This window comes from Excalfactoria chinensis, chromosome 7 (genome assembly GCF_039878825.1).
Source record: "Excalfactoria chinensis isolate bCotChi1 chromosome 7, bCotChi1.hap2, whole genome shotgun sequence".
NCBI classification, from domain to species: Eukaryota; Metazoa; Chordata; class Aves; order Galliformes; family Phasianidae; genus Excalfactoria; species Excalfactoria chinensis.
Window position 1 is genome coordinate 25,977,622 of NC_092831.1, and position 16,549 is coordinate 25,994,170.

Here is a 16,549-nt window from a genome sequence, read left to right on the forward strand (position 1 = left end):
ATCAAGTTATCATGGCTTTATGAGCCATCACCCACCAGGCATGCTGGCTGCATTCATGTCCCATTACAAAGACGGGGATTTTAAGCTTTCACATTTTACTCTGCTATAGAATTGGATGAAAAAGATGCATTTATGCCTGCTTTTCTGGCAGGCAGTAACTAATTAGCCAGGACAATTTCACTGCTTGTAGTCGTGACTCTCTGCCCCACCACTCCCTTTAGCCCAAATGATGCTCGAGGTCAGAAGGGCTGGGAACTCCCTCAGAACACCCACTGTTTCTTGCAGGCTGACGACATGATGGGGATGTGATGCAGGTGATTTCAGAGGATGGAGAGCTTTGTGCAAACCCTCACCTTTGCTGCCGAGCCTGCATTCCAGGCTCACATCCCCGGCCACGCCAGGAGAGCCGTGCTGTGGTTGGATAAGCCGGGACTGATGCTGCAGGGGTGAGAGGTTAAACAACTTGCAAGCTACACGCTAGCTAAGAATACACAATGAGAACTGTTGCCAGGTTAACTCCTAGAAAAATCAGCCTCAGCCCAAAGGGCAGTGAATGAATCAGTATATAAGTTAAACCAAGTGCTGACGCAGCCTTCACTGCAAAGCACTCCCAGCTCCACTGTAATACAGGGCCAGGATGAATTTCCACTGTGATTGACACTCTGCCATCACATCGTTTGTTACCGATCCCATTTTTCCTCCCTTCCTCTGCTTTTCACTTCAAGGGACAGGACCTGCAGCAGCACAGCCTTCAGAGCCCTCCTTCGATCTGTTTTCCATTTGAGTGCCCTCCTCTGAGGATTGAGTCATGCTTCTTGACATAAAGCACCGCCTCTTTGGCCTCTTATAAGGAAACAGCATGAGAGAATCGTCTAATTCAGACTTTCTGGCAGACTTCAGACACTATGCATTATAGTGTACATTTCTAGCCAAAGTCTTTGCCCTTTTGTGGTCATTGCAGAACAAACTGAGCTTCCTCCCTCATCATTTTTGGGTACTTCTGCTAACTTGCAGTGCCTCAGACCAAACAGAAAGAGTGTGAGGTTTGGAGTAAATCAAATCTTAGAGGAATTATTTTAGCATATGAACCATAAACACTCCTGCCGTGCTACTAATTCACATCCCAAGGACTCCCAGATTTGGCTACAGGGAAATACGTCTCAGATACAACAAATGAGACACACAACGACCATCACGACTATTGCTATGACTGTGGGAGCCCCGCATCCATCCTGTGCTCAGGTCTTTAAAACCAGAGCTGTGAAAAAATGCCTGGGGTGAAACATGAAACCGAATGAGAAGGACCTGGGCTGGGATTTGGTTATATATGGGAAAGTCAGGCTGAGTTCACCTAGAGAGCTGTGAAGGTTCATGAACCCTGTGGGGGAGCAAAGGTCCAGCTCAGAGCAAGCCTAGCCAAACTTCTTCCAGCAATTTTAAATGAGTGTATATTTGGGAACAGAGTGATCCAGTAAAGTAAATAGTTTTGATAGGAAATCTATTGCAGAGAGACCTGGTGGTTTCAGCAGCATTAAAGTGTTGAATGAAGTGAAGGCTCAGCTTGCACAGAGCCTAAGAAGTGTTAAATGACTCGACCTGAGCCACAAGCCCCTTACTGCTGGGGCTTTAGCTGTAAACGTGTCATTTGCAGCTCTGGAGGCAAGGAGAGGTGACTTTATAAGTGCTGAAACAGTGATGTCTCAAGCTGCCCGAACTCTTTCTGAATTAAAATAGTATTTTTTTCTTCTGAAAAACATGAAACTTTTCATGGGACAGATCCTTAAAGACAGGTCCTCTGATTAACGGCATTATGATGGCCTAAAAGAAAACCTGGGAAATCACCCATGTAACAGTTTCCCTGAAGCAGAGGAAGATGCCATCAACTTGTCAGGGGCTGGGGATTTCATTTGAGGTCACGACTCTGGGTTTTTCTTCAAGATTTGGCCAGAGGAAACAGGAAAAGGTTTGCAGTACAGCTGGTATCTAATCTTTAAATTAGAAAGGAACTGAAGCCAGGGCTTCAGACTATCATTACCACTACCAGGCTCCTAGAACTGGGACGTGGGGAGAAATATGATAGTGCTTTTAAATGCCTGATTGTTAATCTGCAGCCTGATTAACAAGCCCCCACATGGCAGGCGAGCTGGTCTCAAAGGGAATCTTTTGCCCTTTCCTTTGTGTGGGTCTGGACAGCAGCAGTGATGACTGTCAGCTTGAAGAAAGAAAGAGGAAAAACTTCACAGCCAGATTTCTTTTCTCAGCAGTAGGTACAGAACTTAGCCTTGCTTTCCCCTAAAAAAACATCCCAAGCATGTTGTGATGGGCAAAGTATTGGAAATTAGGGGAACTTGTGCTTGAATTTTACACACCTGGAGCAAGCTGTGACTCAAAGAACAGCAATAGAAACCCTAATTATGACTCCCACAACCCAGAGAAGCCATCATAGGATGCTCTGAACCTTTTCCAGCGTCATAAAACAATGGCAAGACTGCCTTTACTTACTGTGAGAGCAGGGTTTAGCTCTTTCCAGTCCATTTAAACACTTATTTCTCCAGGGCCATGCTTTAGGGTTAATTTTATGTACATTATTGACAAAGCCTTGTGCCTTTGAGCGCAAGGATGAAGTAGGTAAGCAGCTCCAAAATGCTTTTTAATTGTTGTGTACACGGGACTACCATGCAGCAAGAGCCATCACACCAGGGTACACATCTAGCATGCCAAACCCCATGGCAGTGGGTTACTGAGAATCCCACCAGCATCCCACCAGCTAGCCTCTTTGAGTATGTAGCCTGGTAAAGCTCTGGGACAGTCAGCCTGTGGGGTTCTGTGGGTCTTAGTTTAGAAGCCACAGGACTGCATGATAAAAATAACATGGCAACATTACTCAGGCTGGAAAAGAAAATAAGTTAATTTAAATTAAACATCATGGAATATAACTATAATTACAATATTGCCAGCTGTGTCTCCACTTACACTGCCTTACCAGTTACTGGAAATAGTTATCAACTGAAAAATCCAAGCTGCTCTTGGTATAGGATACACTAGGGAATCTTTCTTCCTATCTGCATGATGAATCTCTGGGTGGTTCAAACAAGAAATGGGTGCTGGACATTGTACACATGCTGTAGATATGAATTACTAATGGTCAAAAGAAAATGATGGCAAGCAATGGAGATGATCATAAGGTTTGCTTACAGACACCCTGATGGAGTTGCTAATAGCTTATGCCAAATGATTAAAGTTGCACTGTTAAGTGGTTTCTTAGAGCCAGAATAGACACCAACATTTCACATTTGCAGCAGTTAAGCGCTACAAGTACATAGTTTGATTTCTGCCATCAAAGCGCTCTGTGAACAATAGGAGATGACTTCAAAATAGCTGCGTGTTCCCTCCTCAGATGGAGGGAAGATGTGGATTGCTGTGGGGGAGACTGACAGGAGGGGAGCTCCACGCTCCTGCAGACTTGCTTTTGTGTAAATCTGTGCAGCATCCTTTGTGCAACTGAAGGCAAATTACAAACAACCTTCTGAGCTACAGACAATATCACAAGCCATGTAGGCAACACTTCTAGGTCAAAAAGCTACGCAGGTTCAGGCTGCCCTGGGAATAGCTGCAGTGGAGTTATAAACTAGAGGAAACTCATGCTGTCTTAAAAGATCTCAGCTTCTATATCCTCCAGATGAGATATGACATGTAATCAACCCCTGCAGCAGCACCGTGTGCTTTTTGGCTTTTTACTTGAAGCTTCAGTTCAAACCATGCATTTCCAATCGGGCTACAAGAATGATACAGGAAAAATGTGTATTCTTCAAGTGGAGTGCTAAAACCTACAAGCACGTCCTGTTTGTGGAGGCAGCTTGAGAGTCTCCCCCGAGGATGTATGGAAGGCAGACTGGGGCTTAGTGGAACATTTTGTAGGTACTTCATGCTGCTAAGCACCTCCTGTGGTCCTGGCTGGGGATGCTCCCCATAGGACATTACCTGTCTTAGGTCCTGTGGAAGGAATAGCTTCCACTCTTGATCCAGCTTTGGTGATATGAGTTTCCCACCCCCGCTGGCACCAGCCCATGAGAACTCAGGTAAAACAGGCCAAGGCCAACACCATACCTTGTCATCCCATAGAGCTCTGCTGCGATGACCTTCTTCTGCTTCGTAATCCTTTTAGCCCTGACTGCAGCCAACCTGGCCAACACAGGAAGAGCCATGAGCCATCTCTGCTAATATTATAGGGCCTGTGGGCTCTGGAACAAAAGGTGTTTCTTTGCAAGCCCTGGGAAGGAAAACAGAGGTAGCAATGGTTACTCCCTTTCTCTCTAGCATCCACCTACTCAAGTCTCCGAAAAAATAATGTTGTTGCTACAAGGACCTTGCTCACCATAAATCCTTTTTCACACATACTTTTAATGCTAGCGCCCTCAGGCAATGCTGAATGGAAAGAGTAAGGTTTCGGTCTCCGAGGCAAGGAATTCCTCTTTTCAAAAGGCCAGACACAACAGCTGGGAAATTTTGGGTTATTGCTGCTTTGTGTCAGCTCTTACCCACTCCTGAAGGGAGCTGTAATTTCTGAAGCTTAACAGCATTTGAACCAGGCCGAGAAATCTTTGAATTATGTTTTGGCTGACATTTCATAGAGGCGGGTGTGTGTACTAACACATATCTGTGTGTGCATTTTATATCTGTATGTATACACAGATGCCTCAGGAGAAGGAAGGCGAGTAACTCAGCGTGTCAAGCCTTCAGAATGCTGATTCAGGAGACTGGAAGCTGTCTCTAGATTGCTGTTTTACCAGACCCTGGCTAGTTTTCAGCCAAGATGAGTTCAGGGGTACTTGAGATATCAGCCTAGGGTGAGGATCCAGCTTGAAATGCAGCAGCTGTCAGCAGCGCTGCTGGGCTGTAATGATTAACATTAACCCTAATACATGTTCCCAGCGCTTACCCTGCCTTACCCTGCTCTCAGCAAGCGGCCTCCTCACTCACATAGGTCCACTCATTTCTGTGGGCAACGGGGGGGATGAAGCCCAGTGCCAGCCTGGTGCTCGCCCTGTTGTCTTCTGGAAACCACCCCTTGCTCCACATAGCAATTCATTTCCTCTAGAGCATGAGGGAGCTTTTGCGTCCTCTATCTGGTGCCTTCAGGCTCAGATCCTGCCAGGAGCAATGACAAGGTGATATGTGGGCTGGTGTGTACAGCAGTAGTGTGGCTGCCTTTACCCAGTCTCTTTCTCAACTTACACACGTGCACAGAAGAGGAGAGAATTTCTTCCTTTCCAGGAAAGGCACGGAGCTGTCTGAGAATTTAACTCCTGGAAGGCAGGGCAGGACTGGAGATCCAAAGCTCTAAACCAGACTGAGCAGCATGAAGCCACTTCCATCTTCTCAGCAAAGACTTTATACCCCAAACACTTTGCTTTCACAAGTCCTCTGAGCCCCAGGAGGAGCATCTCCTCCTCCCCCTGCCCACCTGAACCAACAAATGCAGGTTGTGGGGACATCTCTTGTGGGGAGCCCTGGGAAAGGGCTCTTGGAGGGGCTCTGCAGCACATCACCATCACTGTCTGCCTCTGTCGATCTGTCTGCCTCCCTCGTGGCGGATCAGGACCCTGCTGAGAAAAAGCAGATAGTGTTTCACACAATCCAAAGCACATGTACAGTCACTAATGCTGCGTAAGCACTTTTCTTTCCTATGGAAATGTTCCAACATAGATTTCAAAGGAATGTGAGAAAATTCCCCCTCCTTTTTCTCTTGCTGCCTTGTGGGGATGATTCCCTCGGACACACTTCTTGGAGAGAGATTTAAGGCTTGGGAAGGGGGGTGACTATGCTAAGAATTCACACTGTGAGTTCAGGACAAGCCTTAGGAAAAGCCTTACCAGTTGTGGAAATCACCTATAGTTAATCTTAGATTATTGCTGTGAGAAAACATGCTCAAGCACTCAAATCCAGTGAAAATGGATGTGTTTGTGTGTTTTCCCCTCTATTAAAGCACTGTCAAATATTTGCATCCAACGTAGCTTTTGGGGTATCCCTCCTCCTCCAGGAATGTCCATGAAAAAGGAAGCTTCTCCACAAGAAGCTGTTTGTCTAACAGTCATTTTTCTTGGGGGAAGGGGAAAGGAAAGCTTAGCATGGCCCTGTCTGGGGTGCAGAGCTGCGGGCTGGGAGCAAGGAGCAGCAGGGCTGTCCCTTGAGAAATGGCTGAGAAATGCATTCATGTCCTCATCCCTGGTCTCAGATCCCCACTGCAGAGCTGAGTCATTCGAGATGGACTGGAGGGAGATGAGTTCCCCTTTAGTCTGCCTGGTTATAATTATTCTTCTTTTTAAAAGGGAAAAAAAAAGAAAAGAAAATGGAAAAAGCTCCCCTCCTCCAAACACTGTATACACAGTCACGGAGAAGGAATGATAAACTCGCAGTGTTTCTGGTGGGTCACCACGCTAATATTCAGACTCTGGTAATGCTGCTGAAGGTCTGCACAACAGCTCTGTTATGGGCGTTTTATTTCCTATCTAGATTTAAGCAGTAAACCTGCAGATCAGTTTCCACGTTAGCCTGAAACCTGAAGGTTTTGCAGGGGATTAAGTTCCCCAACCGTCTGCTGTGTCTCAGTCTGTACAAGTGTGTCTGTGTTCCAAAGGCAGACAGTGGAGGTGAAGAGAAGAAATAAACGTTTGGGCCCCATTCCCGGTACGTGTCAGTCAGCATAACTGCATTGTGTGTTTGTGTCTATTTATACCCACAGAGGGTCTAAAATTACAGCTTGAAGCAGGAAGCTTAACCAAGAGTTTTTAATGAGTTGAATTTAATGCTGAAATTTAAAGGGGGGGATCCTTCTGGTACTATGTGGGGAGGGCTGGGCTTGGCAGAGTGTAATAGGAGACAATTTTCACCTTGTTACTCACCTTATGAAAACCTAGCCTTTTAAATATGCCTCAGGATAGAGGCCACAAAGCGTTATTAAGGTTAAATAGGCTTTCCTCTGCTCTGCTTTACAGCTACCTTGGTCTCTGCACAGTCTGCAATGCAAAGTGAGGGGTGAGAAATAGGCACAAGACAACAAAGCCTGAAATACTTATTACACGGGGGAAACTGAGGCAGGCAGCTGGGAAATGGCTTCTCACAGCCACACACAAAGCCAGGAGCAGAACTGGGGATGAAAGCTGTGTCTGCTGGGTCCCAAGCCCAGGGACATCCTAGAGCTGTGGTTAAAGGTGGCCTGTAGGAAATGGCATAGCATCACTTTCATAGCAATGTTTTCAGCTGGAGTCAGTCTAATACGTTCAAGGGAGCGTATAAGCAGGAGGGGCAACAGCTGTTTACAAGGGTGGATAGTGATAGCACAACAGGGAATGGTTTTAAACTGAGGCAGGGGAGGTTTAAGTTGGATCTTAGGAAGAAGTTTTTCACTCAGAGAGTGGTGACGCACTGGCACAGGTTGCCCAAGGAGGCTGTGGATGCCCCATCCCTGCAGGCATTCAAGGCCAGGCTGGATGTGGCTCTGGGCTGCCCGGTCTGTTGGTTGGTGACCCTGCACATAGCAGGGGGTTGAAACCAGATGATCATTGTGGTCCTTTTCAACCCAGGCCATTCTGTGATAGATTCTGTGAGTCCCTCCACTGCAGCTCTGGGAATGAGGTTTGTCTGAACCTGAATTCTGAGCACCAAAAAGAAAAAAAATATATATTAAAAAAAAAAATAAAAAATTCTTTCAATAGCTCACATCCATATCTCAGTTTCAGTTTAGTTATTATCCCCAACTGCTCTGCCTGGAAATGGCTACAAACCCAATCTGTCAGTCCCAGGGACTTTGGGGATGACCACAGGAGCAAACTTCCAGGACAACATTTCTGTCCGTCCATATCTGGCCCCTTTTAGTTGCCTTTTCAGCAAGCGAGTGCACTTTCCAGTGCAACCCCAATTGTAAACAGTACCTTCCGGGCACAGAGGTGACTTTCATTTGCTGGAATCACGATTCCCCATTTAAATCTGGAAGTGGAACAAGGGTGAGGCAAGGAGCGGGGATTCCGGTCAGTGCCTGGAGGTGAGTGCAGTGCCAAGGGCTGCATGGGGCTGCCCTGCTCTGCAGAGCCCTCTGCTTTCTGTGGATCACGCTGTCTGCTTTCAGACGGGGCGGAGGAAAGGTTGTTTTGCACAGACATCTGATGAGGTTTACTCACAAGCCTTACTCACCAGCCGCTTGCTTGCGGGGAAGGAGAAGTCCAAGCCCTGTTCTTCACTCAGACTCCAAAAAGCAGCCACAAATTACCTTAAAGCTGGGTTTGATTCCAGCCCATCTACCCTGTGGTTTGTATTAAAAAAAGCAACATCAGTTGGAAGGAATTTCTCTCAGTTGAAAGTCAGGAAAAACATACGAAGAATGACGGAGGTCCTCTGGTTTTATTCGGCCCAGAGAAGAGGAGGCTGAGGGAGGCCCCATGGCAGCCCCTCACAAAGGGGCAAAAATGCCTGGATCTACATACAGCTAGAAGCCACGGCTGTAAGAGAGGTGCACATCTGCAAGCACAAGGCTCATCAACACACATCAAACAGAGCATTTCTCTGGGCCTCATGTCCCAGCTCTGCCTATAGAATCACAGAATGGCCTGGGTTGAAAAGGACCACAATGATCATCCAGTTTCACCCCCCCCCTGCTATGTGCAGGGTCGCCAGCCAGCAGACCAGGCTGCCCAGAGCCACATCCAGCCTGGCCTTGAATGCCTGCAGGGATGGGGCATCCACAGCATTCATGGGCAGCCTGTTCCAGTGCAGAGGGCACAGCAGGTTGCTCTTGTTGACTGTCACACATCACCCTGCATGCTTTCCCTTGTATCTAGCATCACAGAGCCTTCAGCTCATTAAAAACATTCTCAAATCCATTCATTTAAAAATAAAAGAATATTTTAAATATTCCTCCAGCCCTGCATAGGCTGTTTCCTATTAAAGGCGACTGTGTGCAGTATTTCTATTAAGATTCTGCTTCCTGTTCTATAATACGGAATGTCAAAAATCCTGCTATCGCTTAAGAAGTTGTTACAGGCTCTAGAGAGTTCTCTATTCCCAAGAAATCTCTCCCAGTGGGAAGCTGGAAAAATTCCCACTGAATTTACAGTAAATGCCTCAGACCCTATGTAATATTTATGGTGTCCCTCTCATCTTATCCAGGCGGGTTTGCTGCCATGAAAGAAAAGCCTGTTTCAACAGTTAAAGGCTGTGATGTTCACTCTGAAGGATATTGAAGCGGATACGGCAGCCACAGGAAACGTTCCCGTCTCGCTGAGGTACCTCGCGGATGCGTTGGGTTAAATGAGAATTCACTAAGCTGATTCCCAGGACAAGGCTGCAGTAACCTGATGAAGAAAGAAATGTGACAGATGTATATTTATGGCTTGCCGCGTCTGGATTCCATGAAAGCCAAAGGAAAAATTCCCATTTGCTTTCACAGGAATAGAATTTATACCCCAAAGAGATTCCATTCATCTTCATTGGCTGATCTCAGAAATCTGTCTGGTAGGGGCAGAAACATCAGGGGTAGAGATGCCACCTCTTAAGTACATGCCCACTGTCACTCCACAAATACAAGTGTTTGGGCTGTAACAACTGCAGAATAAATGCCTTCTCTGAACTGGTTTGAAGAGCAGGCTTTGGAGAACACCACGGGCTCACAAACAAGAAGAGATGGGAAACCTAAAGGCTCAAAGAAAGGAAACTCCCTCATAAGGACCACTATCCTTGAAGGAACATCTGGGAAAGAGAAACCTGAACTGGGGTTGTTGACTTTAAATACAAGCCCTAATTAGTTACACTTGGATATAATGACATACAGACTGGGCTGGGCATATTTACGAGTACCTCAACCCACAGCATCAGCTAATAGTCTGAAAACATACTGCCAGCAGGTTCACATAAACATCAGGGCAGTAGTTCTTTTCTGAGGTTCCTTCCAATCCAAATGTGATTGGAACTCTTATGGGTGGGTGGCCCAGAGAGATGTGACACTGAGTGGTGTCCTGAGGCCAGCAGCAGGCTGACCTATGTGAGAGCACTCAACAGCTTTCCTAAATGGATGCTGGATACACAGCCCTGGGACAGCTTGTTCCAGAGGTGCCGAAGGCATCTGACAAATTCAAAGGTGAGAAAACAGGATGTGGCACCTGGATGAAGGGCGTGAAGTGAGCAAACAAGAGGCCAGGAGCCAAATGCGAAGCCTAGCTGTGAGATCTGCTACGTGCCGAGATCAACCTGCCCTGTTCCCATGGATGGGGATGTAACTCAGCAGGGCAGCCCATGTCTCCTGTTGTCTCCATAAAACAGAGAGGAGGTTATGTGGGAAGAAGGAACCCTCACGAGCTGCGTCCTGAGGGCAAATTATAGCTCAGGATACAAGCAGTAGTGTGAGCAAGAAGCAGCAGGGGTGCTGAGCCTGTAGGTTCATTTTTAGAATTTGCTTATTCACACTTACTTAGGAGGACGACTCATCCCACTGAATCAGTGGCAGCCCTGCCTTCAACGTGTACAGACAAACAGCCTCAGATGAAGGAGAGGAAACACTGCAGGGAAAAGAATCGGCCTTTCCACATGGTGTCCATGAGGCATTTAGAGTGGAGAAGATGTGGAAGCCTTCATCCAGACAGCAAACTGACTGAAGAACCATAGGACGAGAAGAAATAGTAGCTGTTCCACACTGGTAAGCAGAGGTACTGGTGGAAGCGGTGGACAGGTTAAAGTTGGTGTCTGGTTTTGTTTAACATCCTCATTAATTACCTGAGAATAAATAAATAAAGAAATAAATAAATAAAGAGTGAGCACATTTGTGTCTGAATGGACTTTGAAACACGAAGCCAATACCTGTGTTGCATCAAGCCCTTGGAAATTTGAGGAGGAAGCAATGAAAGGAGCCTCAGTGTAGGATAGTGAGTGCCAGGGAGGGAGAGTGATCCAAAATGCAGATACTCAGTGGGAGGAATACAGCTGGAAAGCGGGGACTGGGAGGAGGATATTGACTGAGACACAGGTTTATAAAGGAGAAGAGGAAAGAGGCTGTCACCAACTTGCACAACCTGTGGCTTCTTAGAAATCCAGCTAGAGGAGAAGGATGGGGGATCAACAAAGCCCTTGCAGAACACATATTCAGTGCAGGAAGCAAGTGTGCGCACAAGAAGGCAAAGGCAGGTTCCCATCACCAGCAAATCCTGCACCCCAGGGATCCTAAACTTCAGCAGGGCCCTCTCTGGAAGCAGGAGCTGGGGCAGCAGACAGCACGTGGTGGAGACAACATGGTGTAAGGGAACCTGTCTTTCATGCACGGTGTTTGGGAATTTCTTGTGGGATTCATGGCTTGATGGCCAGCCAGCAAAGTGATGAATTCAAAAGGAATTTCTCTCATCACCTCATTACCTCCCAGCCATCCCCTGCCTGTCTGCATGTTTCAGTGTTGCTCTGTAGGACAGGGGATGCTTGTTAGCAGCTTGGTATGATAAACATGGCACCCGTGCACTTTCCCAGCTGGAGACATGCGATGAGCAGGACCTTAATGAATGCAAACTGCTGCCCGAGTTATTCAGATTTACTCAGTCGCTTTCTGTATTCCTCAGCATATTCTATGGGCTGATCTCATGATGTTCTCCTTCCTGCCAGATTTTGTCTATCCCAATTTTCTTTTTCCACCAGGAGCCTCCAAGCACGGCTCCTCTCCGGCACTTTGCACACATTATATCACTGCTCCAGTGGAATGGTTCAAATTATAAGTTTCCAGCTGAGCTATAGAGACTAATACATTCAAGAGCACTTCTTTTTTGTTTTTTGGGGTGTTTTTTCTTTTCATGTGTGACAGTGTGGATTTCTCTGTGGCTCTGGAGGACATAAAATGTGCTCAAGCTGCTGTGGGAAAACTGAAGTTCTAGGAGCGAGCAGTTAGAGAAGAAACAAGTTGTGCTCTGCAAGCAGAGTGAAGTGGTGTGATTTCAGGTGCATCCTATGAGCTCTTTTGGGGATGAACTGATTGTCATCTTGGGTTGATTGGAGAGACTGTAAGATATTAGTCACTGAGGATGGATAACGAATGACAGATATAAATCTGAGCTGAATTTCTCTGCTGATACTCATTGAATGAAACCCAGGGCAGTAGTCAACACCAACAAGTTGGCTGCTAATGTTTGTGGCTAACCAGTGTGACTGCTCTCAAGACAGCTCCAGCAATGATGATCACTACTTCGGGAAGTTTCATGCCTCCTTTGCCTTGAAAACTAACCCATCTATTCCCCTAGCCATTGCTGAGCCCAGCAGCTCAGAACCTGGGGTGACATGGATATCCCACCTCCAGATATCTGTCCTGCAGGGAGCATGGAGAGGTGGCTCAGGCTCCCACTTAGGGCTGGATTATTTAGAAGACTGAAGCAGCAGCTCTCCTGGCCAGCCCTCTCTGGGAAAGGCCGGAAATCTTTGCTCCAGTGTTTATGCCAGAACTGATCTCACCTCTAGCTTGCAGCAAGCCACGCTAAGGTACTTCTGAGCTTTCCTGGGAAGACAGGCTGGATGGAGAGGCCTGGGGCTGATGATGTGCCAGGAGGCTTCTGGATGCAGCATGCTGTGTCGTCATCTGTGCGTCTCTCCAGAGATTGATTCATGGCCACCATCCCAGAGAAGGAGCTGGGGGCGACCAAGTTGCACCGACAGATGCCTAATATTAAATGCAATGGATGAAGGTATTTACAGCAACCCAATGGAGCGAATACTGGATGTTTTGGGAAGTCAGTTAGTGTTTTCACTCACAGCAAAGGGCAGATATGATGATAGAAATCACAGCTTACCCTGGTCAACGTAACAAGGACCTGAGGGAAAAAAAGAAAAAGCAAAAAAAGAAGGAATCAGTTTGCAAAATATGACTGTTTCTGAACTGCTTGCCTAGCAACAGACCAACAAATGCTCCAGTGATGGCTTTATTTTGTGTTCTCACAGCAATATCACACGGTGTTTCAACAGAAGCTAGCTCTCGCTCTGCAATCCACCCCAGTGACCTCAGCTGCCCTGCTCTGATGCTTGGGCACCTTGCAGCTCCTACTACACCCTTCCCAAACCTCAAGCTGCGATGAAGCAAAGTGCATCTGTTTCCGCTTTTCTACATTGCAATAAGATACTCCCCCAATTGCTCTCGGCTGGCATGGAGGAAGAAAGCAACGTGATGTGCCAATTTCCTTTGTTGCTGGTTTGCACTGGTGCAGCCCACCTCTGTGCCAGCTGAAGACATCCTTGTCCCAGGCACAGCCTTTCCATCCTAAAATTAAGCACCTATTGTCTCCTGCTAATGCTGCTCTGGATATTCAGTCACTGGCAGATAGGTGAGGCAAGCAGCCAGGTGCCTGTATCTTTAAACAGGCCCGCTTTTGAGGCAAGATGCATTAATTTCAACCCTTTTCATTATAGTTTAATCATATTTTTTAACAGTTTAATGAATTTAATTGTCAGTTTGCCATTTAGGTGGGCACACGGGCAGGCAGTGAGCAGCTGGCAGGTCCAAACTAAGCCTCATCAGCTCTGCAATATTGGGTAGTGCACCTGAGCGCTTGTTATGGCCAGAGATCTTTTGCCAGTGTAAATTCTGCCCTCAGCAGGAGGGCGCGTGAGTGCAATTAGCCCAGCTTACCTTTAAAGCACAGATGGAAGCAAGCCCAAGGCCACCCACAAGCCTTTGGTGCCTTAGGCAATGTGGAAGCCAGTGGCTCAGCAGCTGTCCTTGGGTGGCAATGATTCTTTTTATGAGCCTGCATGCCTGGATGAGGATGGCAGGTGGTGACCTCTGTTCTGTGGCTCCAGGTCCTGCAGACCTCAGGTCCCTGGTAATTGGAACCAGATCTACATCCCCACATGCCATGCCATGCCATGTCATGGACATAATCCTCACCCTGCTCACACCATCACACTTCTGACAGATTATCAGAGTATACGAGATGGAATTTAGGTTGGCACAAGATCAGAAATCAGACAGAACCTAACACAGGGTCACATTTGCCAATACCACATTTTTCTGAAGGCTTTTGAGGCAGCAAAGTGACTTTCTGTCTAATTTTGCATCACACAGCCATCATGTCCTGATCTAGTCTGGGACCCTACGGCAGGATTTACCGCACCACTGAGCCACTGCCTCCGGGTCTGATGGTGAATCAGAGGCAGAGGGGTCAATGGCTAATTAGCTGCTGAATGCAGAGTGCCCTGAAGCCCCCAGAGAAAAGCACAGTGTTGATTGAAAAGTGTTACTTTGCTTATTACTCTCAGAGTTAATAGTCCTTTGCTCCACTGTGTGTCTCTGACCCCAGCTATTGTACTCTCCCTACATCCCACCCCACTCCAAACCACCGAGGGTTACAATGCTGAATACATCTGTTTCCTGTTTCAGAAATCATACTTACATGTTTCCAACAGGCACTCTTGTTTCAGACTCAGAGGCAAGCAATCTGATTTACAAGTACTGTGTGCTCCTCTGTATGGTACTGCCTGCTGAAAAAAGAAAGGTGGCCAAATATCATGCAAACCATTTTCTCGTTATTTGGAGAAGTTTGCATTGTCCCCTTTTTTTCTCTTAGTGCTATTGAAAGTAAATGCATATCTGAGATGCCCTGATAGATTTATCAGAAATAATTTAACCAAAGCAGACAGAAAACACATCTTCAAATCTGCAATAATGACTTCAGCTTGTCATAAAAATTCCTTAATAAGTTGTTATTAACATTGTTCTTGTTTGTCATAGGGACCTGTGGCCAAGTGAGCGTACGTGCTGGCTCCACTGCTTTGCTGAAGTGAGGCCAGTGGGTGAGATCCTGGCCAAGAGAAATTAGTGGTTAGAAGGCCCTGGTGACTTGGCTACAAGCTGCATCACACATTTCTGCAGAGATCTCTCACAAGCATCATTTTTCACCTATCCAGAACCAAAACGAAACTTAAAAATGAGCACTCTTTACATATGCTGTTGGACGTTATGTCTTTGGGATGAGATGCTGAGTTGCCACCCGTGCATGCTCACAGTCACGCTGTTGATTGCACTGCTCATAGAATCATAAAGGCTGGAAAAGATCTCCAAGATCACCAAGTTCAACCCCAACCCATCCTCACTAACCAGGTCCCTCAGTGCCACATCTCCATGCTTCTTCAACCTCTAGGGATGGGGACTCTCAGTTTTGACACATCAGAGCATCTTCTCCTGCTATGACATTAACCAGTGAGGCTTAGAGAGCTGCATACATTTCACAACTACTTTACCTCTGCCTTTCCTACCTCCTGGTGCTGTTTCACTGAGGACTCCCTCTGAAACAAACACAGCTGCCCGGTGTTTCAAGTCAAGTATCTTAAAACACATGGGCCTGGCCATGTGCTTAGGGATAAATGTTTGAGTAAATGTTTTCAGACGTAGATCCCTAATCTAGAGAACAGCATTGATCCCTGATAGCATGTTGTTTATTAGTGTCAGTCCTGGGGCATTACCAAAAACCCAGAGGAAGTGTCTGTGCTTCGAGATGCTTACAGGACTGAGCTAACCACACAGGCTGCTCAGTTTTTGCTTGCCAGAGCACAGCATCACACACCACTGGCCTATGATAAACATACACTGCAAACAGAGCATGAAAATGGAAATATGCAGGTATGCATACTGGCACTTTGCAGGACAGGAATTTGCAGATGCTTTGGCTGGTTCTAAGGCTATTCCAGGGAAAAGCTTGTGTGTCATATCTGCATAAGGAAAGAGGAGTGAAAAAACAAGAATAAGCACACATTGTGTATCAGCCCTGCACCAAATAACAGCTACAGCACCTTAGAATCATAGAATCATGGTACTGTAAAGGTGAGAAAAGACCTCTAAGCTCATCAAGTCCAATCATAGCATGGAAAAGAGCAGCCCAAGCACCTGATAGACCTTTGGGTGTCCATGTTCATTGCAGGGGAGTTGGAAAGATGGCCTTTGAGGGTCCCTTCCAGCTCAAACCATTTTATGACACTGTGATGCCCTCTTGCAAGGCCTGGTGATGTGCCAGGTTGTAAAGTAACTTTTGGGCAAGCCCTCTGCTATGTACATACCTGTGAGTGTGATTTTACAGCAGTCAGATGGCTCTTTTTCTTGGATTGATACTTGATGTGGAAATGATTTTGCAAGAGAATAATATTTTTATCTACCTCATTTTTTTTTTTTTTCCCTAAACATAACAGACTTTTTGGTTATTATTTCTTCTTTTTATAGTACACATTTCCTCTCAAAGGAAGCTTTCATTCCCCTGTGTCCATAGCTACGCTTGCTGGGAGATAATGGAGGCTTCTGCTTTTATAGGCTCTCCAGATTTCCAGCTGTATCTAAGTAGATTTGGGGGAAGGAAAAAGAAAACAGTGTGTCAAATCAGCATTAATTTCAAGAGAAGAAAGGAGGGAATCCTTTCTTTTTTGTCACCCACAACCAGGAAATGCAGCAGACACATCTCAGCATCATCTGCTGTCCTTATTCGTTCCCCTAGGCTGAGGCCCTCCGGAGAGAAAGGATTTTGCAACCCCAGCAGAAATGTTAGTGAAATGT

The 16,549-nt window shown here is 46.4% G+C and overlaps 1 long non-coding RNA gene across 1 annotated transcript in view; it reads right to left on the reverse strand.

Annotated features, from left to right (window-relative positions):
• Nucleotides 1–15,611: 15,611 nt before the first annotated feature.
• Nucleotides 15,612–16,549, reverse strand: part of LOC140255118 (uncharacterized) — a 56,755-nt gene continuing 55,817 nt past the window's right edge. Inside the window, exon 3 of the long non-coding RNA XR_011904391.1 lies at nt 15,612–15,717. This is a non-coding gene — a long non-coding RNA (uncharacterized lncRNA). The remainder of the gene's footprint in view (nt 15,718–16,549) is intronic.